Genomic DNA, 27,500 nt, shown 5'->3' on the forward strand with positions numbered 1-27,500 from the left:
AAAAAAAAAAAAAAAACTGCAGAACAAAGGCCTCAGACATGTCCTTCTACTTGTGTATGTTCATGGTCTTACTGTGCTAGTCCACCTTGCAAGCATACTTTCTTAGTTCGTCAATCCATTGTCTTTCCTTCCTTCCCCTACTTCTTTTACAATCTTTAGTGACCCATTCTGTTATTCTTAATGTTAATCTATTGTCTGCCATTCTCATTAAATGTTCTGCCCATGCTCCTTTCTTTATCTTACTTGTTAGGATATCCTTTACTTTAGTTTGCTCTCGTATTCATGTTGCTCTTTTTCTTTGTGTTAATCCCAGTATTAATCTTTCCATAGCTCTTTGAGTTGTTACCAGCATATGGTCTAAAGCTCCAAGTTTCTGGTGCATAAATTAATCCTGGTAGGACCATCTTGATTCAATACTTTTCTTTTTAGAGAAAGTGGCATTATAATTTTCATAATCTCATTTTGTTAACCAAAAGCTCCCCATCCCTTGCTTATCCTTTTAAATCCGATATCGTGTTCTGGAGAATCTCGTGCTGTCTCTCCTATGTACTAATATACATTAATAATCTCTAGAGGTTTGTACAGAACACTCATTTGTTGTCTCTGTATTATCATTGAACATTATCCTAGTTTAACTCCTATTCATTTTCATCTTTTTTAATTCCTCTCGTGATTCTTTAAACAGAACTATGTCATCTGCAAATATTAAGGTGTTAAAGTATTTCCCAATAATATTCCTCATTATCATTATCATCTCCTATGCCTATTGACGCAAAGGGCCTCTGTTAGATTTCGCCAGTCGTCTCTATCTTGAGCTTTTAAATCAATACTTCTCCATTCGTCATCTCCTACTTGACGCTTCATAGTCCTGAGCCATGTAGGTCTGGGTCTTCCAACACTTCTAGTGCTTTGAGGAGCCCAGTTGAAAGTTTGATGAATTAATCTCTCTTGGGGAGTGCGAGGAGCATGCCCAAGCCATCTTCATCTGCCCCTCACCATGATCTCATTCACAGATGGCACTCGAGTAATCTCTTGTAAGTTCATTTCTAATCCTGTCCTGCCATTTGATTCCCAATATTCTTCTGAGGGCTTTGTTCTCAAATCTACAAAAATCTGTTGGATATTGTTTCCTTTTTTTGGGGGGTGGGGGGTGGGGGGTATAATTTCGGGCGAATTGAGTTCCAAATTTTATTTCACTTAACCATTGTCGGATTTGCGTTTTTCCATCTTTCACTAAACTCCAATTCTAAAGACCCTGTATTAGAGATTATAGTTCCTAAATATTTAAATGATTCCACTCGATTAATCCTTTGCCTCAAATGATATTTTATCTAACATTGCACATTCCGCTCTTATCACCTCTGTATTTCTTCTACTTATCTTGAGCCCAACCTCCTTTGATATTTCATGCATTCTGTTAAGCAAGCATTGCAAATCTTGTGGTGTTCTGCTAATAAGAACAGCGTCATCACCATAATCTAGTCACCTAACTTCGTAATATTAACTCCTACATTTTCCAAATCTAAATTTTTGAAAACTTTCAGGCCTCTTTTGAATAAAGGCTTGCATTACTGCTGGAGTTTTGACAGAATCAAAAGCTTTCTCATCGTCTATAAATGTTATACTTAGTGGTTTGTCATACTATGTTAATTTTATCATTAGTTAGTCAATTACATGGATATGGTCAATTTTTTAATACCGACTTCTAAATCCTGCCTGCTCTCTTGGTTGGTAAAAGTCAAAGTCAAGCTTTCTGTTCGCCTTAATATGATTTTTGTAAATATTTTATATTTTATATATATATATATATATATATATATATATATATATATATATATATATATATAATGTATACAGTATATATTTAATATTTATGTATATATATATATATATATATATATATATATATATTTCATATATTTAAAAATGTATAAAATACTACCAACAATAGATTACCATTTCCCTTTCTCGTCACCGTATTGGCGAGGGAGAACAAGGAGGCACAGCACAATGTTCTGAAAATAACTTAAATTTAGTGGCAAATTAATCATAAGGGTTGTGTTGATGGAAGTGATCGGCCTTACGATAGTACGTTTGATGCCATCATTTTGCTTGTTTTGGTAGTGGGAGTAAGAATTATGTTGATATTATGTCTTGGGGAATGAAAAGGGGAAAGTTACATTTAACGTGATGGTAAAGGAACTAAAGCTTATATGATGTTGATTCAGTGTTAACAAAAAATACAGCAGTTGAATTTCTTTTGTTGGTGTTGTGTTTGTGACCAACCCTATTTTGATTCAAATAAATATACAAATCTAGATTCAACTATTATTTTGTGGGTTCTTTTGTTATAAACCTCAAAAAACATAAAAACTTCTTACGTATCTCTTTCCCGCTTTGAACAATGTACAAATTTATATTTCTCTTGTTCTTTCTTTCTTGTTCTGAGTTTTTGGGAATTTTTTCTGGTTGGCCTCTATAGACTAAAATTAAAGCTCTTGGTAGCGTTTATATTCTCTACTTTTAAATCCATGAAAAAATGTTTATTGATATGGGGTTACTGGATGATTTTACTTATCATTATATACATGTAACCTTTACAAAATATCCAGTGTCCATAAAGTCTCTCTACAGTTAAGATAAATATATCACGAAAGCAAAGGAAAAGACAAATATGTGAAAATTATTACAAAATGTGTAATATATAGTGAAGTTCTTTTGTCTTGTGTCAACTCCATATGCAGACATGCAGACCATTAGTTACATGAAGCACATAAAGAGGGCACTTGATTTTTTGCTGTTATGTGTAACATAGCCTCACAGTGGTGGCATTGGCTTCTGTGATCTTTTGCACGAGATCATTGATGTCCCATATCTTTGTTCGATATACTAGTTCTTCAACAGCCCCGTAGAAGGAAGGCCATTGGAGTGATATCTGGTTAATGGGTTAACCAGAAAATTGAGCCACCCATTCAGTCCACCTGACTAGAAATGTTTGATTTAGGAATCCACCATATCTCTGAAGATCATGGTTGTTAGAAGATTATCTAGTTGTGGAGCACATATTGAGCCAAATGGTCAAGGCAAACATCTGCACTAATTGGTGTTGTGTAAAAGAAATTTTACTTCTGGTTCCATTTTAAAGGATCCCACACTACAAATTCACCTTCTACTATCTCAGTGAAGTTCCTTAGTTACATGGGTATGTTCTGATCCAAAGATTCTCACAGTGTGTTCAGTTTCCCGGAAACATGAAGCGTTGCCTCATCACTAAAACAAGTCGATTGAAGAACGTATCATCCTCAGAAACTCGTTTCCGAATGTTAATTGCAAACTCTTTTCGTCTTTGTTTATCATGTGGCTCGAGACCTCTCGAGAGGTCGACCAGATTCGTACTGGCGATTATGCCCGGCCTTGACCCGGACGCATATTCCTGAAGTCTGCATGGAAATAGACCCTCTCGGGTATTAGAACTAATCAGAGCGTGATTTGTAGTGGTTACGTCGTGAGACTCCGCCCTCCTAGCGCTACCACGTATACGCTTTTCTTAATTCTTGCAGAAGCACCAGTTATATTAATCTTATAGTAAATATAGTTATTAGCAATGTATACAGAAAATATGTATCAACTATTTTGTACCAGCTAAAATTTACGCTGGTTCTTATGCATCATAAGTTACTGAGATATGCAAGGCTTATGGGACCATTGCTCAATGAAACACGCAGAAAGCCATGCCCATGACAATCAGCCGCTTCATTACATAATAATTCATGCAGAAGCACCAGTTTTGAGAATATAATCTTGTGAGAGGTAATAATATTGGTAAATATAATTATAAAAAAAAGTACAGAGATACATAAGGCATATGGCTGGCAACATTGCTCAATAAAATACACCAGAAGGGCTATGATCCCCTGGCAATCGGCTGTTTCGTTACGTAATACTTTGAAAAAAATACTTAGTACTCATATTGGCCTCGACAGGAGGACTATGATCCCCTGGCAATTAGCTTTTTCGTTACGTAATACTTCACCCATTGAAAAAATGACTTGACTACTCATATTGGCCTCGATACTTAGGCATTTAGTACTTGAAGTAAGCTGAGTTTAAAATTTTTGTTACTTTGAATTTTATTTGGAATCATTGTACCCTTCAAAATGCACAAATTTTGCCTTGTTGATCATATATATTTCTTCTGTAAGTTGATTTGTTCTTTGCTGCTTATATACATATATATTTTCTATTGTTGTTTTGACTCAATGTTTTTGAAATGTACATATTTAGTCAGGTTAGGCTAGAATACGGATGGTAATTCATGTTTGGAAGCATACATGGTGTGAGACAGGAAACACAGACCTTTATTTTAGTTGCTAGGGTAAATCTATGTTGCAATAAAAAAAAGCATATTCTTTTAATGATATCCAACGGAAATGAGTAGCAAATTCATTCTAGTCAAAGAAAAATATACCAGAAATTATTTTCTTTTCAATTTGGACAGATATGTAATAAAGCACTAATTTACGCTGTGTATTACAACCAAGGCCATGCTCAGGTTTTGTTGTGCAGATATCCTAAACTATGCAAAATTTTTGCTTTGCTTATATTATACATATTACCATTGCAGCCTCGGATACCAAACAGCTTTCCTTTGCTGATATTTTGTTGTAAATTTTAAAATCAACTGCATAGCTTGGAATATAAGGGAAAAAATTATTCACAAAAGATTATTTTATACAAAAGTTTATTATATACGAAAGATTACTCACATTGTACATCATACCAAAGTTGATTGACTCCAAACTGCACAGTTCCATTGTCAACCAGATACAATAGAAATGGAACAATTCATGTCTTAAGAGCTATAATAAATACATAAAATCAGTACGTTGCCTTAACACTAATCAAAACCTATTGTGAAGTGTGAGAAATATGAATTCGAAAATAGGTATTCTATTTCCCATTTGAATCAAATATATGCCAATAAGAAAAATACATATCACTATTTTTCACTTAATGATTTGTGCCATGAGATTTTCCATTGGCCACGTTGTAGAAAATGTTGTGAGCCAAATTACGGGGACGTTTAGGTTTTGAAGACACAGCACCTGTCGGATGACGGCCTTTACACAGCGGTGCAGCTCCCCTTGCCTGCCAGTTGAGCGTCTTGCAATGGAGGTTGGCTGACATGGTATCTACCTCGCCCAGCTCCACCATTCCTTATTGCACTTCCAGTGAAATGCAGCAAACTATTCAACTGGTTTACAGTTTTTACGAAATCCAGACGCCTGAGGAACTTCTTCAGTGCTAGGTCTGTATTGCTATTTCCATAGCGCGCACTGACTCTAACAATGGCATCTGCAACATCATGCGATATTTTCCTAGAGATAAAATCATCATCATCTGAAGATGACATTGTCTCTGTTCTACAAATGGGATCCTGTGGTTCCTCTTCCATATCCAGATTTTCTGTCTTCTTACTAACAATTTCTTTTATCTCAGCCTTGCCAGTGATCTCAAAGATGCCATCCTCATTCAACTTTCTAAAAATGCCATATCAAGAACCTTTTCTTGGCCAACAGCCAAAACTGCTATTCGATGGCGACTTTCACTGCTACTTGAAAATTGCTGGGGCACAGCTGTCATGCTAAACTCGGCACATGCAATTTGGTGCTTGCAAATAGCAATAGTTTGGCCTTGCATACAAGAGCACAGTCCAATTTCAAGGTCTACATCACATTTTATGTTTGGATCAGATTCGCTCTGTACTCTATATTTAGAATTGCCAACCAATTCAAAACTGTCTAATGCAACCTTGGTCGAGATTATTGGTTTTACATACTGCCTACTCAAGGCCACATCGACCAATCGTTGCCTCATGTATACATCGAAAATTGCGACCTTAAACGTCAGTAGCTGGGCCGTGTTGTATGCCTTGCATCTAAAAAAAATGAAGAAGCAATCCAAACTGTTTGATAAAGTAAAACTAAAACTAGGGCAGCCTGTTACAAAAATTAATGCAGTTTAACCTGAACTTTTGCCAGCATAGTTTTAATTATATACAGAATTTTTTTTCTTAAATTTTGCCAGCATGGGTTTAAATGTCCCTTTTCTCTCTTTCAAGGTAAGACATTTCCATAAAAAAATAGTTTCTACACTTACTGACAAATGGTTGCCAGATCAATCAATACAACTAACTGAAAAACATCCAGAGACCTTTGACCCATAGTATTTTCATTGCAGTATAGAGGTTTTTAATTAAACTGGAGTAACTCAGCTATTTGGATAGCCTACCACCTGTTCTTTCCTGTTCTTTTCAATATGCATACTATTGAGCAGTTTTTGAAAATTTTTATGCCAATATAATTTTTATTATTATTGTGTAGTGTCTAAAACACGCACACACATATATATTATATATTATATATATATATATATATATATATATATATATATATACTGTATATGTATATATATATTATATATATATATATATATATATATATAGAGAGAGAGAGAGAGAGAGAGAGAGAGAGAGAGAGAGAGAGAGAGAGAGAGAGAGAGAGAGAGAGAGAGAGATACACACACACTACTAAAGTAGCCCACCAATTTCAGCAAGAGGTCATGGCAACTATCAAGGCAGTGTTATCACTTGCTTAGTGGGAGAACTTCAGTTTTGTGAAATTGCATAACAGTAACATCCACCCAACTCCAACCTATCCTCAGGAACTCTCAAGAAAAGTAAGAAGTAGCATCAGTTAAACACATGTAGACTCATTGAGTATCAGAATATATACTTTCTTAAATGATGTAATGACAAATGTTACTTGTATATTGTACGTATGAATCCTTACCTACTGAGAACAATATCCTTGATTATGTTGACTCGCAGAAATTATTTGTATGGTGCCCTCGTAACAATATACCAGCTCGAAAAGCTATTGCCCAATCTTCCTTCCTTTCAACCAAGGATGCCACATAACTGAAAATTAAGAAAATATGCTCATTAAAACAAGATTTAAATATGCCAAAAGGAAATTAAAATGGTGAATTAAACCTTGCAATTTGAAAAGTAAACTTAGTGATAGAATCAGTTTTCTTTTCAATTCGGTTCAACTCTTCATTCAAAAGGATCAAATTCCTTGGATTCCATACCAACTTGTTGAATAATAAACAATGGTGACTGACTTTACACTTTAATGAACCATAAAAAATGGACATTTATAGGGACAGAGAGCTGAAGAAATTGTGCACCGAATGCTTCTAAAACTGTACTATTTCACATTACCTTTTGAAAATAGGATATGTAGCCATGAGATAACAGGATTGAAAAGACTGCCACACCTTATTAAACTGCCTTTGAACGAACTAGCATAAACAAGACTTTTCATGGCAGCTATAAGATCTTGACGATTATCCTTTTGAATTCTATGTTTAGAATCCAATAGCCAACGCCATACCTGCTGAAGCAGGTGGAAAATACATAGGAAACGGTTTGCTGACGGACAAGTTACAGGTAGAATTTTTCTTTCGGCTTCACAGTTGTCAGTCATGAATGACTGTGGAGCTCCTCTGACATAGAAAGCACATTCACCTAGCATCATCTTAATCATACCAAAGCCTGCCAAGCACACAACAGAACGATAAATATAATTTATAGAAAATATTATTACTGGTATGCATGTTAACAAACAGAATTATATATTGAATCATCATATTTGCATTATCTGTAATATACAATGGCCTAGTCCGGCACAAACACCTTCTTTCTAAATGCATTTACTCATACTGTATATGTGTAAACCATTATGCAAATACTTCATTAAATTTTATTCACCAAAGAAGAGTAAGGGAAAGAAGTAGACTAACAAAATTCTTGGAGGTGACTGTGCTTGACAACAGGAAAGTAATATCACTTAAAGAGGAATACAAATTAAAATTTTACTTAGAAAAATATTGTATGTACTGAACTTCCATACCATCAAAGCAAAGTCAACAATTAGAAAAGATTTTTCAGAAGGTTAGGCGAGTTCTGAGTGAAGGAAGGAATCTAATGATAGAATAGCTGTAGTAGTTAGAGTGGAGTGCAGTATTAGGATGAAAGTATAGAGCAGACCCATATGCAATACATTAAGTCATAAGTGGATCCTTCCAAAATCCCAGGGTCTCACGAGTGAGCATGGACTTTATATTTAAAAACATGCTATTTAGTCAAAAAATTTCCCAACATGCCTCTGAAAAAGTTAGCATACGTAAAAATGAAATAAAAAATAAAATCATTCATGTAGACTACAAACCTCTGGTCAATGTTACTTGATCTTGACATGATGTGAACAACACAGCCAAAGGAACAGCACCAGCTGGTCCTGCACAAATAAAAGGTATGATGGCTGTGTTCAGTTGGTCTACAGATCCTGTGTCATCTACAAAAACAACTTCCGAGGCTTCTCTTAGATGTTCATGAACCCTCTTCATGAAGGGAGTTACCAAAACCACAGATCGTTCATTGTTGTGCTCAGCTTTAATCTGTACTTCTGGGTTTTCAGCTGCATACTTGTGGATAGCATCAAACATAGACAACGTGTTCAATCCACCTTGTTGTTCTTTTACCCATTGGGTCCGCATATATTCCACAGTTTTGGGAGATGGATTGACAGATTTGTTTGCTTGTCCTCTCAAATCATGAACCCAATCTAATTTCATAAGATGGTGTATGTGAGCTATCGCTGTTGTCATACCTGTAAATATTCTAATGTTAGCTGACAATCAAGATCTCAGTGCTTATAATATATACTGCATTCACCGCCGCCTTTGAAAGAGTCAAAACTTGGCTAAGATTATCATTTTAAAATAATAGTAACTACAGTAGCATCATTACTGCATTGTTCAAGTATACACTGCAATCACTGATCCGGTGGTCCAGGAAATCACATTTCGAAGCCCCCCAAACATGAATATTATTGAAGAACTACTTACATTTCAGTCATAGTACTGAGTCAATAAATTTTATTGTATATTAATAACATCTTTTAGTTAGTCTATTCGGGAGTAATACCGAATTAAAAGCACAAAAAATCATGAATGTATGCAAGGCAAATTTTTTTGAAGTTTCTAATTATGTAAATAAATCATTAGTTATGCCATTTGCAGTTTTAGATTGTAAAAGGCAGTTAATTTACTTTTTTATATATCGACACAAAAAATTTTGAAAAAGGGCAGCCCTCAAAATTGTGATATCAGTTTTAAGCATATGTCTTAGGAAGTACAGTACTTCCAATGGAAAGAGCTGTTACATGTGTGCCGGTAGTGAGAATTTCTGAAAAAAGGACATGAATTATGGGATAACATTATACATCAATAAACACAGACTATAATTTTTACATTCCTATAAAGGCCTATATTCACTATAGTGACATTATCAGCAGAGTTAACGTTACTTGTTCAGTATAATCAATATAAATTACCATGTGAAATTTTACATACAATATTAAAATTTGTGACATTGAGGTTTTCTTGCTGAATTTAATTCCACTAGATAATTATTATAGTAATTTTTTTTTTTTTTTTTTTTTTTTTTACCAAAACTTTGAAACAGGTAAATATAAGAACATTACATTAAGTTTGACTGCATTTCAAGAAAAATGTTATTTTACCTTGCTCAAAGTATCTCTCGAATGTATATCGGGTACTTGATGTTACTCTCAGTTGATTAAGAGCAACTGCAGAATCAAAGGGATGATCATGCCACCCATGGACTTTGATAAAACATGGAAAAAGACTCCATTAGCTTGTCTTTTAAGGGATTGCTTATGAATGAACCTAATTGTGGTATCGACGAAAACCTCACAACTGAGAATGAAATAAATAAATATAATTAGCATATATATTATATATATATAAATAATGCTGCATATTTTATGGCACAAAGTTTTAGTAAATATACAAGAAGAGAGAACCGTGTGCGTCTCTATAAACCACTAAGAGCAATCTTAGAAATAGAATTCACTTATCTATTCACAACTGCAGTCATTGAATGTCAACTTGTGCATGGGGGTCATGGGTTCATGCTTAAAGGAATTGGCTTACCCAAACAACCAGTTCAACTTCCTCAAAGGGGGTCTAGTCCCCTATGTTAAGGTAGGGCATTATAGGTGTCTCCTATCATTAGGAGCCCCCCAGGTCAAGTGGTTTAGATAGCCTATAAATAGGTCAGGCTAGCTAGGCCTAGTTCCTTTTACACCCAATTACTAATTAGACCCATTTTTGTTTTATCGACTGAATGGCTGGATATTTGGAGCATGAAAGAAATGCATCCAAATGGCATAGGCTACCCTTAGGTTCTCCACAATTTGTCCTAGCAGTGTGTCACAAATTGGAATTTTGGTCTTGGCGGACAATATCGATGCCCTATTTATCCTATTTTAGGAATCAATTAGGAGGGTGCAGGGGTCTGCTCCACTTAATCTAGTTTCAGTAAGCATAAAATTATATAATTTCAAAGCCTTAGTTCCTGTGGACTGAGTACCAAACTTATGGGCTGCCCGAGGACAATTGAAAATGGCCCCATTTCAGCACTACGGTAGGTAAAACTTTATCAGGATTATGTGGCCTTCTGTAATTCGAAAGTTAGAAGTAGCCTAGGCCAGGTAGATCCCAATGTACAAGTAACAAATGTTCCAAAAAGGATCGTTGAAAAAGTAATGTCACCCTGCTGAGGCTTTGGTCAATGTGTCAATAATGAGTATTGTTTCTTAGGTAGTCAAGCAATAACCTAGGCTAGCTGTGTCCATAGGTAAAGTAGTGTAGACCACCGAACGGTTGTAGCCCATTATATGCAGTGTAGGGGGTCAGATTGGATGTAAGGTAGGGGGTTTGTATGTACGGTAGGATGGATGGATTATGGAATTTAGGGCATAGCCCAAGCGCTGGGACCTATAAGAACATTCAGCGCTGAAATGAAAGTATGACCATATGGAAAAATAAGAAATTAAATGAAAATGATAAACTGATGACAATCCTGCACTTGAACAGGACTGTACATTAGCAAAGGCCATTTTACTCTCCCCCCAGCATTCAGATCATCCAAAGTTATGAAAGATCGTTTTTCGCTTCGCTCAAAATCCGTTATATAAGATTAATATTTTCAAAACTAGTGCTTTTGCAAGAATTAAGAAAAGTTTATAGTGGTAGCACTAAGGAGGGCGGAGTCTCAACGTCACCGCTCCAAAACACGCTCTGATTGGTTCTAATATCGGAGAGGGTCTATTTCCATCCAGACTTCAGGAATATGCGACCCGGGCTGGATGAGTGTAAGGATTGTGGGTACTGCCAGGTATACAGTATGGGGGAGGACTGGGGAGGCCTAAAGGAAAATTTTGGTCGGTGGGGTGGCTAACGCCCCAGATCTGCTAAAGAAGGTCCTCGTAAGTATAGCTAGGAAAAAATGCAAATTACTTAAAATTTGTTATATTTGTTGCATTTTTTAAGAGTAGCCTGCAATCGCTTGTTCTTGTGTATGACTTTGTGCACTATTAAATTTGGTAGCCGTAAATGCGTGGTAGTTATACAGATGGATTTTGTGGAACAAAAATCAAAGCCTTTCCTTGTATGTAAGATCGATGTTTTCCTCAGATGTCCTTGGTTGTCCAGTTGTCTATCCTACACAGGCTATGTCTCCATAAATTTCTTGTTCTAAGCATGAATTGACTGATGTGAAGGTTGATCTTTAACATACTTAGGTTCGTTGTTTTGCTGAAACTGCCGATTCGAATTTGTTTTAATGATTCATGTAAAAAATTGTCCCTTTTCTTGAGGATTAGCCATTTTTAGGGGCCATATAACAGTACACCTTTCAGCGAGAGGGTAACCTAAAACACAAATACATTGTGATTGAAAACGTTGTTAACTGTTTTTTTACATTTGTAACATATTTTTTTTTTTAATTCTAAAGAGACTTATGGTCAACCTGTATATAAAAGAATCACTGTTCTTACTTTCTTGTTGATTGTAGAGCTTCCTGAGTCGACAAGCTTTGGACCTTCTAGTGGAAAGTGTAAGAGAAATATAGGAACATTATGAAATTAGTAGAAACTGTTGTACTGATACAACTTTTTTTTATGAATAAATGTAGTTTGGAACCTCCTGTATATATGATTTGTTTTAATGTTGTTTACCGATCAGCGAGGGCCTGTTATGCAGTTAACCCCAGTATCGATGTCTACAGCATTATCTGTTTAAAAATCTATTGGTGTGTACATATATAGGCCTTTATATATACTATATATGGATATATATATATATATATATATATATATATATATATATATAATGTGTGTATTTATGTATATCTATACACATGCATATATATATATATATATATATATATATATATGTATGTATGTATGTATAAAATGTATAGTTTTGCTGTTTTCCTATTTTTTTACGCAATCAAAGACGACTCAGCTAATTACAAAATAAGTAAATACTCTGGTTGACTGCTAATATAATATTCTGCTCATGATATCACCAGTAATCAAAGAGTGGGCGGAAGGTGTTGATTTCTTCTGGAAACAGGTCTTACCTGGAATTAATATTCAAGGCCATTAGTGGTTTTAGGAGACTTGATATGCTCTGCTGATTCCTGTTCAGTGTTAAGAATATTTGTCGGAATAAGGATGCTGTGAAAAAACTAAAGACAGAACGCATACTGTAGAAATTAACATGCAATTTAGGAATTTTCCATGAATTTCGTTTTAACATTCTCTCTCTCTCTCTCTCTCTCTCTCTCTCTCTCTCTCTCTCTCTCTCTCTCTCTCTCTCTCTCTCTCTCTCTCTCTCTCTCTCTCTCTCTCTCTCTCGTGTATATATATATATATATATATATATATATATATATATATATATATATATATATATATACATATATATATATATATATATATATATATATATATATAAAATGTACATATAATTAAACTTTTAAAGAAACTATTTGTGCAGCTTTTAGTGTCAATTTTAATTCTTCCATGGCTACTTCCGTGCCCAATTAGTTACGCATGACAATGACGACCTTCATCGCCCACAAAGCTCTGGAATGTAGTAAAAACTGAGTGTTTTACATAAGGATTTTTTAAATCACATATCCAAGAGATCTTTGCTAAAAAAAACTACCAAATTTACTTGAATGATTGTCTTTCCTCTTGACCTTAGTATAGCTATAGAAGTCATAAAACTGCTAATTTATGAAGTCAGCCCTTTGCTAGTACAATAAATTCACTTTACAGTTCTTTCTTGTGGTACAGAGCTTACAAACCAGAAATAGTTTTTCTTTTTGCTGTAACAATGTGACATTGCGGAAAGGGACTAAGAGAGTTTCGTTTGTAAATATTTCATGTGTGAAACTGTATCCTATTTTTTTTTCTTTTTTTTTATCATTTAGAAATTATATTTGGCTTATTTGTTTTCGATGCACTTGACCTTGCATGCTGTGCGCCAATTAATAAAGGTACAAAGATTGATGTTCAAAAGAGGAGATCTTGTAATTCGCTAATAATAGGATTTTTGGATATTCTCCGTTTGCTTAAAAGTTGTTTGTGAATCCTTAGATTTGGACTTGATTGATTAATCTGGTCTTATGAAAGGATAAGAGAGATTCTAGCAGATGTTTAAAGTAACATTTGCATTAGACTAAATATGTATAATTCACTAACCATTTTTTTTTCAGGTTAATGTTTATTACAACATCTTTGTTTATATATGATTGAAGTTAAGTCATCGTAATTGCTTATATCATATAAAGAATACTTCTTATTCTTACAGCCTTTGTTTCATCCATGCATAGTATTGCCCATTTAACAATCTCTATATTTACCACAGAAATAAATTCATAGCTCTTACCCTGACATGACATGACATCACTGCTTGTTCTATAGTTTTGGGTAATATCATAGCCTCTGTACCATGGTCTTCCACTGTCTTGCATGAGGGTACACTCGTGAACGATATTCTATCTTGTTTTTCACAAGTTTGTATAATTTATAGATGAAAGGTCTATTTTAATATTGTTACTGCTCTTAAAGTATTTTTTATTCTAATTATTTATTTCTTCTCTTGTAGTTTAGGCCTATTTATATTGTGCGAGCGAGCCGTTAGTTGATAACTGAGAGGCAAGGTGAATGCAACTAACTTTATTTCAACAGACAGGGGAATTATATACAATAGCTTCAGAGCAAGGTCACAAAAAAATCAAACACAACAGTTCATGAAAAGACAGGTTTAAACAGGTTCTGTTAACAGTGAGGTGTAGAGCGAGATAGCAGTAAAAATGAAAATACTATTACATTGGAAGATCGTGTGTGAAGCACGTGAGGTACATGCCCCCCCTCCGCTCAAAAAGACAAACATGTGAAATGGGCCCTGCTCCAGAGAGGCTTACTGTAATTGGGTCATCTTGCAGGAGATACGCAGGTCGTAGGCGATCAGTGGACGCCCAGTCTCCTTTACCACGAAGGTTGAGTAAGAATACCGTCAGACTGGAACGGATTATGAGGAAAGGGCCTATGTAACTTGCTAGAGTTGTTGTGCAAAAAACTGCCGGTATGTGTTGCTTAGCTGCTTAGCTTGGGGCTTGTAAGGATGGCGGCATGGAGTAAATTTTCCCACAACGTGGTGTAGGCGCTGGAGATTGTCGGAGGAGGTTGCAGAGGGAAAAAATTTGGCAGTGATGGCCTATGGGTTGCCATACAGCATTTTAGCTGCCGATACATCCAGGGTGTCTTTAGGAGTGGTCCTTAGTTCTGGGAAGACCCAGGGAAGGTGGGCAAACCAGTTGGAGTTTCAGTGGAACATCAAAGCTGCTTTGAGGATGCAAGAAAAAACGTTCAACCAATCAATTGGCAGCAGGGTTGTAGGCGCTTGTCTGATGCAGGGTGATTCCCAGGAGAATCGCTAATGAAGTCCACAATTGGGAGGTGAAAGTGGTACCCCTGTCAAAAGTAATATGCTCAGGGATACCAAACTCGCTATCCACCCTGAGAGTAAGTGAGATGTACATGAGGGGAATGTTAGAGTTTCCATGGGAATGGCTTCAGCCCAACGAGCTTATATGAGGAGGACGTTGCAGTTTCCATGGGAATGGGTTCAGGCCAATGAGTAGAGCGGTCGATGACGGTAAACGGGTAACGATGTCCTTGTGATGTGGGTAGGGGACCTACTATGTCATTGTGAATGTGGACAAAACGACGCTGAGGTTTAGGAAAGGTGCCCATTCCTGAATCCTTGTGTGATATACTTTTTAAATTTGGCATGAGGTACAGGCTCTGACCCTATCCTTAGCATCCTTAGTAATTTTGTTCCAAATGAATTTTGCTTACAGTAGCTGTGCAGTAGATCGGCGCGAGGGATGTGAGTGACCATGAATGAAATCAGAAGCCTGTTGCCGATGGGAGCAGGAATCCATGGTTAAGGTCTACCAGTACTGACATCATAGAGGAGGGTGGCGTTCAGGTTTTAGAGGGGGACGTCTTCCAACTGGGGGATGTGCAGAATGTGCTACATGCTTTGTAATCTGGATCTTTTCATTGGGCTTCTACCAAGGTGTTGTAAACCAATCCTAGGTGAATGATAGTCGTGTGTTACTTGACAGTGCATCGGCAACAGGATTCATTTTCCCAGAGACGTGTTGAAGGGTGTAATTGTATTCAGCCATGGAAGAGAGATGTCTGAGTTGACTGATGGACCAGGCCTATGCCTGTCGAGTAAAGGCATACACCACACGCGTGTGGTCCATGGGAATGACGAAGAGCATACCTTCTAAAAAGTGGCGAAAGTGACAGACAGCTAAATGCACTGCCAGCAATTCGCGGTCGAAAGTTGTGTAGCAGGATTCTGACTTGGACAGTTTTCTACTGAAGAAGGCCAATGAGTGAGGCAAGCTGTTGATCACCTGCTCAAGTATTGCACCAATAACAACGTCACTGGCATTGGTGGAGAGAAGGAGTGGGACATGTGTTATGAGAAAAGTGAGAAGAGCAGTGGTTAATGGGGCATTCTTTGGATTACAGAAGGACACTTCTTAAAAGGGACCCCACTTAAAGTCTTTTGGCTTGCCCTTGAAGGGGGCAAGAGCTGCGGCAATGGGTGACAAGAAACGATGATAATAGTTGATTATGCCTAAGAATTGTTGCATTGCTTTGACGGTTGAGGGGGTGGGGAAGTTCTGAACGGCTGCTACCTTCTTAAGAAGGGTGTGGACTCCTTCAAGAATGATTTGCTTCCCTAAGAACGATATTTGGTTGGCGCCAAAAGTACACTTATCGTACTGGACTACAAGGCTGTTCTGTTGAAGGCGGTTCAGCACGTTGCATAGGTGACGGAGGTGTTCCTCTTTGGAGGAAGAGAGCACAAGTATGTCATCCATGTAACTTACACAGAAGGGGAGGTCCCCTGAGATGCTATTCATGAGGTGTTAAAAAGTGACCCCAGCATTACAAAGTAATTGAAGGTTTATGTATCAAAGGATTGGTGATTGCAGTCTTGGGGATGTCTTCCGGGTTCATGGGCACCTGATAATATCCCTTCAGGAGGTCTAGCATGGAGAAAACCTTTGCTTTGTGCAAGTAGAAGGTCATGTCAGCGATGTTTAGGAAGGGTTGGTGATCCGGTTCTGTCTACATGTTCAGGTGTCTGTAATCTCCACATGGACGCAGAGAGCCATCTTTCTTCGGGACGATGTGTAATGGTTACGAGCATGGGTTTGAGTCGTTTTGGCAAAGGTCTATTTCTCCCATTTCGGCGAGCATTTGTTTAGCGGCTGCCAAACGATCTAGTGCCAGATGCCTGAATCTGATGAACATTGTGGTCCTCGTCGTCTTGATATGGTGATAAATACCGCGTTTGCTGGAAACCTGAGGTGGGTACAACGTAAGGAGGTGGGCGGAGTCATCCATGTGTGTGGTGATGTGGAGAGTGAGGTCGGAAGGGGTGGGTTGAAGAGGTGTCGACGAGTAGGAGTCTGCGTTGACTAACAGTCGGTGAGCAAGGGAACCATTGGGTGATAAGTGAGAGGTTAGGTGAAAGTAACTAACTTTATCTAAACAAACAGGGGCTTATTTATATGCAAGACAGTAGTACATTGGATCCTTCTCTCTGGGTACAGATCATTTTCCCTTTACCTAACACATACACCAATTAGTCTGGCCTATTCCTTACAGATCCTCTTCTGTCCTCATACACCTGACAACACAGATTAACAAACCATTCTTCTTACTGCACTGTACTTGATCAGTGGCCACTTTCCTCTTGGTAAGGGTAGGAGAGACTCTTTAGCTATGGTAAGCAGCTCTTCTAGTAGAAGGACACTTCAAAATCAAATCATTGTTCTCTAATCTTGGATAGTGCCATAGCCTCTATACCATGATCTTCCACTGTCTTGGGTTAGGGTTAGAGTTCTCTTGCTTGAAGGTACACTCTTATTTCTCTTCCTCTTAATTTGTTAAAGTTTTTATAGTTTATATAGGAGATATTAATTTTAATCTCGTTGCTCTTCTTAAAATATTTTATTTTTCTGTTTCCTTTCCTCACTGAGCTATTTTCCCTGTTGGAGCCCCTGGGCTTTTGGCATCCTGCTTTTCCAATTAGGGTTGAAGCTTAGCAAGTAATAATAATAATAATAATAATAATAATAATAATAATAATAATAATAATAATAATAATAATAAGAGTTTCAGAGAAAGAAGGTCACAGAAATTCAAACAACAGTTCATGAAAAGATAAGCTTAAACAGGCTCTGTTAACATTGAGATGTAGAGTGAGATAACAATGAAATTTAAATACCGTTACAGTGGACAAGTGTGTGTAAAACACTTACGGTACAATTTCCTTATTTCCTTTCCTCACTTGGCTATATTTTCTATTTGGGACCCTTGGGCTTATAGCATCCTGCTTTTCCAACTAGGGTTGTAACTTAACTAGTAATAATAATAATAAAAATAATATCTAAATCGCTGTTATATAACAAACACCAAGTTTCTGGCCATATACATAAATGAAATTTTTCCAGTCACGCTCAACTGCAGTGCCTGATGAACAGCTACTCAGTCTCTCCCCATCCCCCAGCTAAGGGGGAGAGAGAGTATTCATACCTTTTTGAGAGGGTGTACCCCTAGAGGTACACTCAGAAACCACAATCTCCCGTATATCTTAATATTTACTCGTTATTTTTGATAGAACAATTTATAACTTCTCTAACGTCTTGTATTCACCCGTCTAAGCAATTGATATAGATCCTCTTTATTTTGATGGGAATGCCCTTCCTTTTAGCAGAGCAACTTATGTCTTGATTCTGCCTTAAGAGGCCAATTTCTTTTAATAGATCTAGATTGTATATTATAAAGAATATATCTATTATTTCTTCAAAATTATGATTGCAAAGTTTGTTGCCGTGGTGCTGAGGATGATTGAAAATTTGATCATGAGACGTTGCATGAATAGTTTTTCTCCTTACAAAGACATCTTAATGGTGACATCAGCTTAGAATTACTCATCGGAACCTTCATTGTTACCTGGCTTTTGTTAATATGCTGTCGACTTCACTCAGCTTGCATGTTAATCATTGCACTGCCTTCTTTATATTACATTTAAGAGACCGGTTTTATTTTCAAATATTTTAGGAAGTCTTGAATGTAATCTTTTTTTTTTTACCACATTTTATGTGTATATATATATATATATATATATATATATATATATATATATATATATAAATAATTTATATGTATATGTGTTTGTGTGTGTGTGGGGGTGTGTATATATATATATATATATATATATATATATATATATATATATGTAACATATATATATATATGTATATGTATATATATGTATATATACATATATGTATATATACATATATATTTATTTATATTTATACATACATACATACATACATACATACATGTCCCATGGCGACGGATAATGAGACATCGCAACATGGGTTTTATCACTTTGTTATAAAAAGGTTCGTTAATACACTTCACACAGCCCGATATTCTTCAGACGAGTACCTTGTTGTTATGATCGCTCGAGTGGTACTGCTTACTCCTCGGAACAAGTAAAGACAATGTTGCTCTGTCAATATGCTTAACTGTAAGATTTTGTGGAAATCTCCACTGTGATAAAAGTATATTCTCACCAATAGGCGTACCACACGTCATCTATCAGACTTAACACACGTCACCTATAACAGAGTTCAATGTTCTCCCACAATTTATGGCAGTCATAGTACCCTTAAAAAGGTCATTAATCTTACTGCATAAAACACACACTTCTACATATTTTTCATACTCACCCCCCATGCTCCTCACTCCAGGAGAAGGTGCGCACTCGCCCTTTCTAGTCTACGATATATGGAGGACAGTCCGACCCGGAATAGGGCATGTTATTTACTAGAGAGAAATGTAACATAAAATATATACATAGAAATCACCCCAAAAAATAAACATCATCCAGATAAAAATAACAAAAAAGAAATGTTGCATGTAAAAATGTACTCTATATAATATTAAAAAAATTCACTCATTTTTTCTTATGACCTCTGCTAGTATAATACAGAATACCCTAAGGAAAAAAATATATCAATATCGGTATTTCACAACCTCATCAATAACCTTCCTCTGGTTGCAGGCAATACTGCCTTTTTGGGCGGGATAGGGGTAGGAATAGATATTCCTTCATCCCTTGATTTCACTTCTCCGGGTTTACGGCACAATTTCGCAACACAAATCCCCACCACCGTACCATTTTTAAAATCACTACTACCTACTACAATGCATTTGTAACAATAAATCGGTGGCCACTAGCTGTTTTCCCGAGAAAATCATTCAGCATGCCGCCCTTCTCTTATAACTTATAACTTCTCTAACACTGCCTTTCCTCGAGGCTGAACTTTAATCCTGTAGACACTAGCCCTTCGGGAAGCACCCTGGTTCCAACAACCAGGAATCATATAAATACATGAATACTACAGCATCCGCCTGACGGATTACACTTGACCTATTTAGATTCCCTATGTTTGTATTTAGGTTCACTCAGCAGTATGTCATACGTATTGCTACACTCAGCAAAATTATTACAAACACTTTACTTTTACATTAAGCACCCACATAAGAACACATTGTTATCATCATGTCTATTTAGAACACGTCAGAAGAAGGAAGCATGGCGTGCCAATGAAGGAGGTTATCAGCCACTAAGTAACATAAAATTTGCACCACTTCCCTATTATGCGATTGCACTAAGCCATTAGCTGAAGGCCTATATGCGGTCACTGAAAAGTGTTCAATTTTCATCAAGTCTGTGACCGATTTCACCACCTTATTTATGAACTCAATACCATTATCACTTATCAAAATTTTCGGGCAACCAAACCTAGTAATAAAAGAGGACAGCACTTGGGCTAATGAATTTGCTGATTTATTCAACATTGCGTAAGTTTGAGTGTAACGAGTAAATGTATCCACAAATAGACATATATACTTATGTTGTGTTATACCAGTAGGAAATGGTCCTACCACATCCATATGCACCCTGTAGAATTTAATAGGAATCACAGCCCACTGTCTGGCTTCCAGTACAGTGTTTTTAAGTTCTTTGAAACAGTTACAAGCATGCCAACATTTTTATATAATTTTCCATAGAGTTTTTCATTCCTAACCAAAAGAAGGATTCTCGTGCTCTCCTTAATGTTCTATCAATCCCCAAGTGCCCTGCATACGAACTTGCATGTACAATGTGGATGGGTCGATTAATTAAAGAGGGATAAAAAACTACTCATACACAAAATGCCCCTCCCCTCTTCTTGTAAGCACAATATAAGATATCATTCTCTACAAAAGAATTCTCACGAGGCACACTCAGAAATGATGGATAACTCTCCGATTCCCCTTTAATCACTGCTCACACTCTTTCCATCCATTCCTCTTTTTTTCTGTCCCTCTTGGACTTCCCTTATGTCCCAACCTCCCAAGTCAATCACTCCTGCATCATCAAGTCACTCATTCGGGTCATGTCCTCGGCCACCCACACACATTCAAGTTCACTGTTTCCCTCCCTCTCTCGCCAACATATCCACTAACACACACTCTCTCTCTCTCTCTCTCTCTCTCTCTCTCTCTCTCTCTCTCTCTCTCTCTCTCTCTCTCTCTCTCTCTCTCGTGGATCTTATTTTCTGATTGCTCCTCTCGTGAATTCACATCCCGTTCTTTATTTTGATGGGGGTCTTCAATATTTTGGGTTCTTTCTTTGTTTTTCTTTTGTACCCGAGTTGTTACTCCTATTACTGCACCTCTAGAGAGAGCATCAGCTACCTTGTTAGCTTTAACTTCTATGTGGTCAAATCTCTTTATGTTAAACTCTTAACAATCTTAAAGTCCATTTCGCTTGTCTAGACCTCAAGTCACCTTTGTAAAATAAATAATGAAAGGGGTGATGATCACTTTGCAACTCAATCGGCTTCCACTCTAGAACCCAAAGAATAGCCAATGCCTCTCTATCGAATGTACTATAATTCTTTTCTGCCCCTTTTAATGCCCTGGAAGCAAAATAAATGGGTCTCTCTCTACCTTTATCATCTCAAGAAATCATACCACCAATAGTTATGCTACTTGCATCTGTTGTAACCAAAACCGGGCGATCAAATCTAGGGTTTGCGAGTAACTCATTGCTAGGTAAGGTAGCTTTCAAATGGTTAAAGGCCCTTTCTTCTTTCACTCCCCAGTTTATTACTTTTTGTTTCTTTAAAGAATCTAAGGGTCTCATTATCTCTCCAAAACCTCTTATGACTTTATGGTAATACCTAATGTGCCCAAGGAACCCAGCTACTTCCTTAGAGATATGTGGCCTGGGGAAATCTTAAATAGCTTCTACTTTATTGGGGCAGGGATGGATACCTCCTGGGGTTATTATATGACCTAAAAATTCGACCTGTTTACAGAATAATATGCACTTTGACAAATTTATTTTCATACCATTACGATGCAATGCTTATAAAAATTTACGAATATTGTTATTATGTTCTTCGGCCGTTTTCCCTGTAATTATGCTATCGTCTAAAATAAACAAGAACATTATGACCAATTAAGGGAGACACCACCGCCATCATTACTTTAGAAAAATGACTTGGAGCATTTTTAACATCGAAAGGAAGAAAATTAAACTGAATTAGTTGATCGTTGGCTATAAATGCTGTTTTGCATTTACTGTCTTCTTGAATGGGTATTTGATAGTATCCAGATTTAGAATCTGTAGTTGTAAAATATTTACCATCCCGTACCTTCACAAGTAATTCTTCAATCAAGGGCAATGGAAATGCATTATCCTTAGTGACTGCATTCAACTTCCTATAATCAACACACAATCTTACTGATCCATCCTTTTTCCTAACAGCTACACCTGATAATCCCTTGTTCCCTTAATATACTAATTTCCCTTTCTATCTCTCCCAGGAAATGAATAGGTACCATATAAGGCCTTGACCTGATTGGCTCCGCCTGCCCAGTTTCAATGGTAAAGGGAAATCAATCCTCCCGGGTGGCTCGTCTCCAATTGTAATCACATCGGAATAATTATTATCAATGTTACTAACTACAGATTTATATTCTGGCGGATATAGTTTTCGTGCTTGCATAATCAAGTTCTGAGTGTGTTCATCTGTGCGGGCTGGAGGAGTGGCTCCCAAGATCCCATTATTAGTAATTTCAAGTAACTCCAATTCACATAGAGAATCACATTCTAACGCAACTCTTTTATTTGACAAATTAACTATTGTAATGTCCGCTGTGTTCTCTTTTATTTCTGATAAGCCCTGTAAGACTACCTGTGCCCATTTATCATGGGGTTTAATTATGACCCTAGTTCCCTCTGGGAGACGCTGACACAGGGTCACTGATACGCATGTAAGTGTCTGGGGAGGCAATTCATCTCCTTTTTCAGGTACAGCTGTTACCTTACCTACTTGTCTCTCCGTTCCCACACAAGCACTTATTTTTTCACGACTTTCTACCGGCAAATTGCACCCTCCTGCTTTTACTGTTATTCTATCTTTTCCCCGCAAATGTATATTTGATTACTCATTATAAAATCCAAACCAAGTATAGCCTCAATTCCTGGAATTCCCAGGGTGGGCTAGACAAAAAAATCATTTGTAAACTTCACAGATCCCACCTCAAAGTTGACTATCGTTGTATGGCTTGCCTGTAGTCTATTTCCTCTTGGTGTGTCGAGGATGATAGATGCCGCTGACTGTGGTGGGTTAGAGGAGATTCCTTGTTCAAGAAGCGAAACGCTGGCTCCTGTATCGATCAGCGCTCGAATGGACTTATCTGGTAGGTCAATCCTCACTGCTAAAATATCTAGCAGCCCTTTAGGATACCGACATGGGCTAACGGTCTTGCTTGCAATACCGCTGTGCCCTTCTCCTGTTTCTAGTGCTGCGGGGGTGAGGTCAGGGGTACCGTGGGAGGTCCCAGTGCCTGCTCCATTGAGTCCATCGCAGTCAGTGCTGTCATCCGGGCGAAGGGCAGCGGGTTGTTAGCATAGATCTTCCACTCTTTCATTTTCCTCTGATGTTGGGCGGGTGGTATGCGTGTGTCATAGCACACCTGCCCTCGGCGTTTTTTGCTGGGCACTCTCGAGATAGATAACCCTAGGCCTGAAAAGTGTAACAGCGGGGGATACTTGGGTGGGGCACTCCACTCGTTGGTGCCCCTCTCCCCCACACTGCCAACGTATGAAGACTTTTCACCTGCTGACTTCGTTCTCCCATCTCCAGGTTTGGGGGTTTGTGAGTGCCTTCTCATGGCTGTCCCCTTTCTGGGATCGGGGCAGTTATTCTCAGTCATTTTTCCTTCTCTCAAACCGTCTAGAATGTTTTGTATTGCCATCACTACGTCTGCTAATAAGCGATTGTCATCGAACAAATAACCACATAGATACGTATTTACTAATCTGCGAATTTGTTTACTGGCAATTGCGTTTTATCACTTACTAGGAGATTGGCACTCCATGTAGCAACCGAATCATGATCTCAAAAAATACCAGTTGCAAAACTGAGAACTGACTCACTCTCTCGAATTTTTTTTTTTTTGTAATTTTCTTTCATATCCCCTTTTCTTGCATCGGGTAAGGCGTATTTCACAATTAAATATCGTTTTCAGTATAACTTCTTAAACTGTCTTGTGGCCAACACATTACCTCCCTTGCCGGAGCATCTTTTAGCAAACTAATTACTTGTGTTGCCTTTTCTCTTTCTGACCACCCATATGTTGCTACTTTAAAGTCTCTCAAAAATACTTCGATCAATTGAAACCTTTCATTAGGCTGTTGATCATCAAAAAGCCTAACACTTGTCTGGAATTCTGGCAATTTTCAAAATACAACGTTTTCAGTATCTTCTCTTAGCTGTGAGTTTGAACTTTGTTTATGTACATTGGATACGCTGTGGCTGTGTGGCGTTCCTGTTCTCGTTCAACTAATAATATGTTTATTAAGTTGGCTAGGTTATCTAATATATTTTCTAATTCCTGTATTCGTTGCTCTCATCTATATTCTTCTACATCACTATAACTAACTGCTCCTTCGTTTTCATATCCAGCAGCAGCAGTGTCTGCTATGTTAGTCCTCACATGTCTAGGCATCTTGAACTTTTATTTTAACGGCTTAAAGAACAACTTCGCACACTTTCGCCTGACACCAATTATGTCCAATATCGACGGATAATGAGACATCGGAACATGGTTTTTTCACTTTATTATGTAAAGGTTCGTGAACACACTATACACAGCCTGGTTATTATTATCATTATTATTATTATTATTATTATTATTATTTTTATTATTATTATTATTATTTACTATTACTAGCCAATCTACAACCCTAGTTGGAAAAGCAAGATGTTATAAGACTAAGGGCTCCAACAGGGAAAAATAGCCCAGCGAGGAAAGGAAATAAGGAAATAAATGAACAATATGAGAAAAAATTAACACTAAATATTTTAAAAACAATATCATCAAAACAGAATGTCATATATAAACTATGAAAAGACTCATGCCCGCTTGTTCAACATAAAAGTATTTGCTGCAAGTGTGAACTTTTGAAGCTCTACCGATTCAACTACATGATTAGGAAGAACATTCCACAACTAGGTCACAGCTGGAATAAGACTTCTAGAATGCTGGGTAGTATTGAGCCTCATGATGGAGAAGGCTTGACTATTAGAACTAACTGCATGTCTAGAATTACGAACAGGATGGAACTGTCCAGGAAGATCTGAATGTAAAGGATGGTCAGAATTATGAAAAATCTTAGGCAATATGCATAACGAACTAATTGAACAACGGTGCCAAAAATTAATATCTAAATCAGGAATAAGAAATTTAATAGACTAAGTTCCTGTCTAAGAAATTAAGATGAGAATCTGCAGCTGAAGACCAGACAGGAGAACAATGCTGGAAACAAGGTAAAATGAAGGAATTAAAACACTACCAGAATAGATTGATCACCGAAAATCTTAAAAGACTTTCTCAATAAGCCATTTTTTTGTGCAATTGAAGAAGACACAGACCTTATGTGTTTCTCAAAAGTAAATTTGCTGTCGAGAATCACACCTAAAATTCTAAGTCATACAAAGTTAAAGAAACATTATCAATGGTGAGATCTTGATGGGTAAGAGCCACTGTCCTTGACCTACTTACAATCATACTTTGAGTTTTGTTAGGATTCAACTTCATACCCCATAATGTGCACCATGCACTAATTTTAGCTAGATCTCTATTAAGGGATTCAGCAACCCCAGATCTACATTCATGAGATGGAATTGATGCAAAGAAAGTAGCATCATCTGCATATGCAACAAGCTTGTTTTTTAGGCCAAACCACATGTCGTGTGTATATAGTATGAAAAGTAATGGGCCAAGAACACTACCTTGACGAACACCATATATCACATTCCTATACTCACTATGGTGCCCATCAACAACAACTCTTTGCGATCTATTACTTGAAAATTCAATAAGAATGCTAAAAAAGACCCACCCACTCCCAACTATTTGAGTTTGTAAACAAGGGTTTCATGATTAACACGGTTAAAGGCAGCACTAAAATCAAGGCCAATCATACGAACATCCCGACCACAATCAAGGGATTTCTGTTCAGTATTAGAGATTGCAAGAAGGGTATCACATGCTCCAAGGCCTTTACGAAAGCCTAATTAATTGTAAACATGATTACCTTCAGCAAACCTATCAAGACGTTTTGCCAGAAGACGTTCAAGAAGTTTAGATAATATGGAAGTTGGCCGGTAATCATTTGGACTTGAGATACCACGAGCTAAAACCTCCTCTTCCTGCTAACTTGCGCAAAATAACTGATAACTTTGGAGCTAAGAAATCTTCAGTCTTTATAAAAAACAAAGGAAAAATACCATTTGGATGTACACCTCCATAAGTATCAAAGTCCATCAACAGAGCTTTAATTTCACGAGATCGAAAAGCTAAACTTAATAGTTTAACCTCAGGAAAAGTCTTTATTAAAAACAAAAGAAAAATACCATTGGGTTCTACACCTCCATAAGTATCAAGGTCCATCAACAGAACTTCAATTTCACGAGATCAAATAGCTAATCTAGCTAGTTTATCCTCGGGAAAACAGGAATGAGGAAGTTCGATTTTCTGTTTACTTTATTTACTGTCAAACACATCAGCCAAAAGGGTTGCCTTTTCCTTTGGACAGTGAATGACTGAGCAATCTGATTTAAGTAAAGGAGGAGCTGTTGTATCTACAACAAAGAGTGCAGATTTAAGAGTATTCTACATCTCATGTTCCTGGGTTGTACCAGGAATGGTTTCTCTTATGGTTAGATTGTATTCTTTTTCAGTTAAAGTATAAACTCTCTGAGCAAAAGCTCTAAGCTGAGTTTAGTTATCTCATGTCAAATTTGATCTGTTACCCTTTCAAAGATGATAGGCCTCCTGCTTCTCCAAATAAACACTTTTACAATCATCATTGAACCATGGTTTGCCCGTCACTCGGTACCTTAGCACACGAGAAGGGATATGCCTATCAATTCTGTTGACTAGATTCTCATTCAAAGGGACAACAGGATTAACACTAACATACAATTGAGACCAATTCTAGCTCAAAAAGATCATGCAAAATCCCATTCCAGCCTGTTTGAGATTTCATATAAATCTTGCATGAGTCTGATACATCAGGGACAGACTGCTCAGTCTTCACCGCTAATGAAATCAAGGCATGATCAGATGTCCCGACTGAAGAATCAACCTCACTAGTTATAACACCAGGGGAGTCGGTGTATACGAGGTCCAAGCAGTTACCAGACTTGTGAGTTGCTTCACTTATGATTTGCTCACAGTCTAAAGCTCTCAAGCCATGGGGATCGGTAGGAAAAACAGAACTTACCCACTCCCTATGGTGACCATTGAAATCAC

At 37.2% G+C, this 27,500-nt stretch overlaps 2 pseudogenes; both read right to left on the bottom strand.

Annotated features, from left to right (window-relative positions):
- LOC137649306 (uncharacterized) overlaps positions 1–4,814 on the bottom strand; it is a 58,803-nt pseudogene extending 53,989 nt beyond the window's left edge.
- A 718-nt stretch (positions 4,815–5,532) lies between these two features.
- Positions 5,533–16,414, bottom strand: LOC137649307 (uncharacterized; annotated as a pseudogene).
- Between the last annotated feature and the right edge of the window lie 11,086 nt (positions 16,415–27,500).

Source organism: Palaemon carinicauda, chromosome 11, assembly GCF_036898095.1.
Source record: "Palaemon carinicauda isolate YSFRI2023 chromosome 11, ASM3689809v2, whole genome shotgun sequence".
Lineage (NCBI taxonomy): Eukaryota > Metazoa > Arthropoda > Malacostraca > Decapoda > Palaemonidae > Palaemon > Palaemon carinicauda.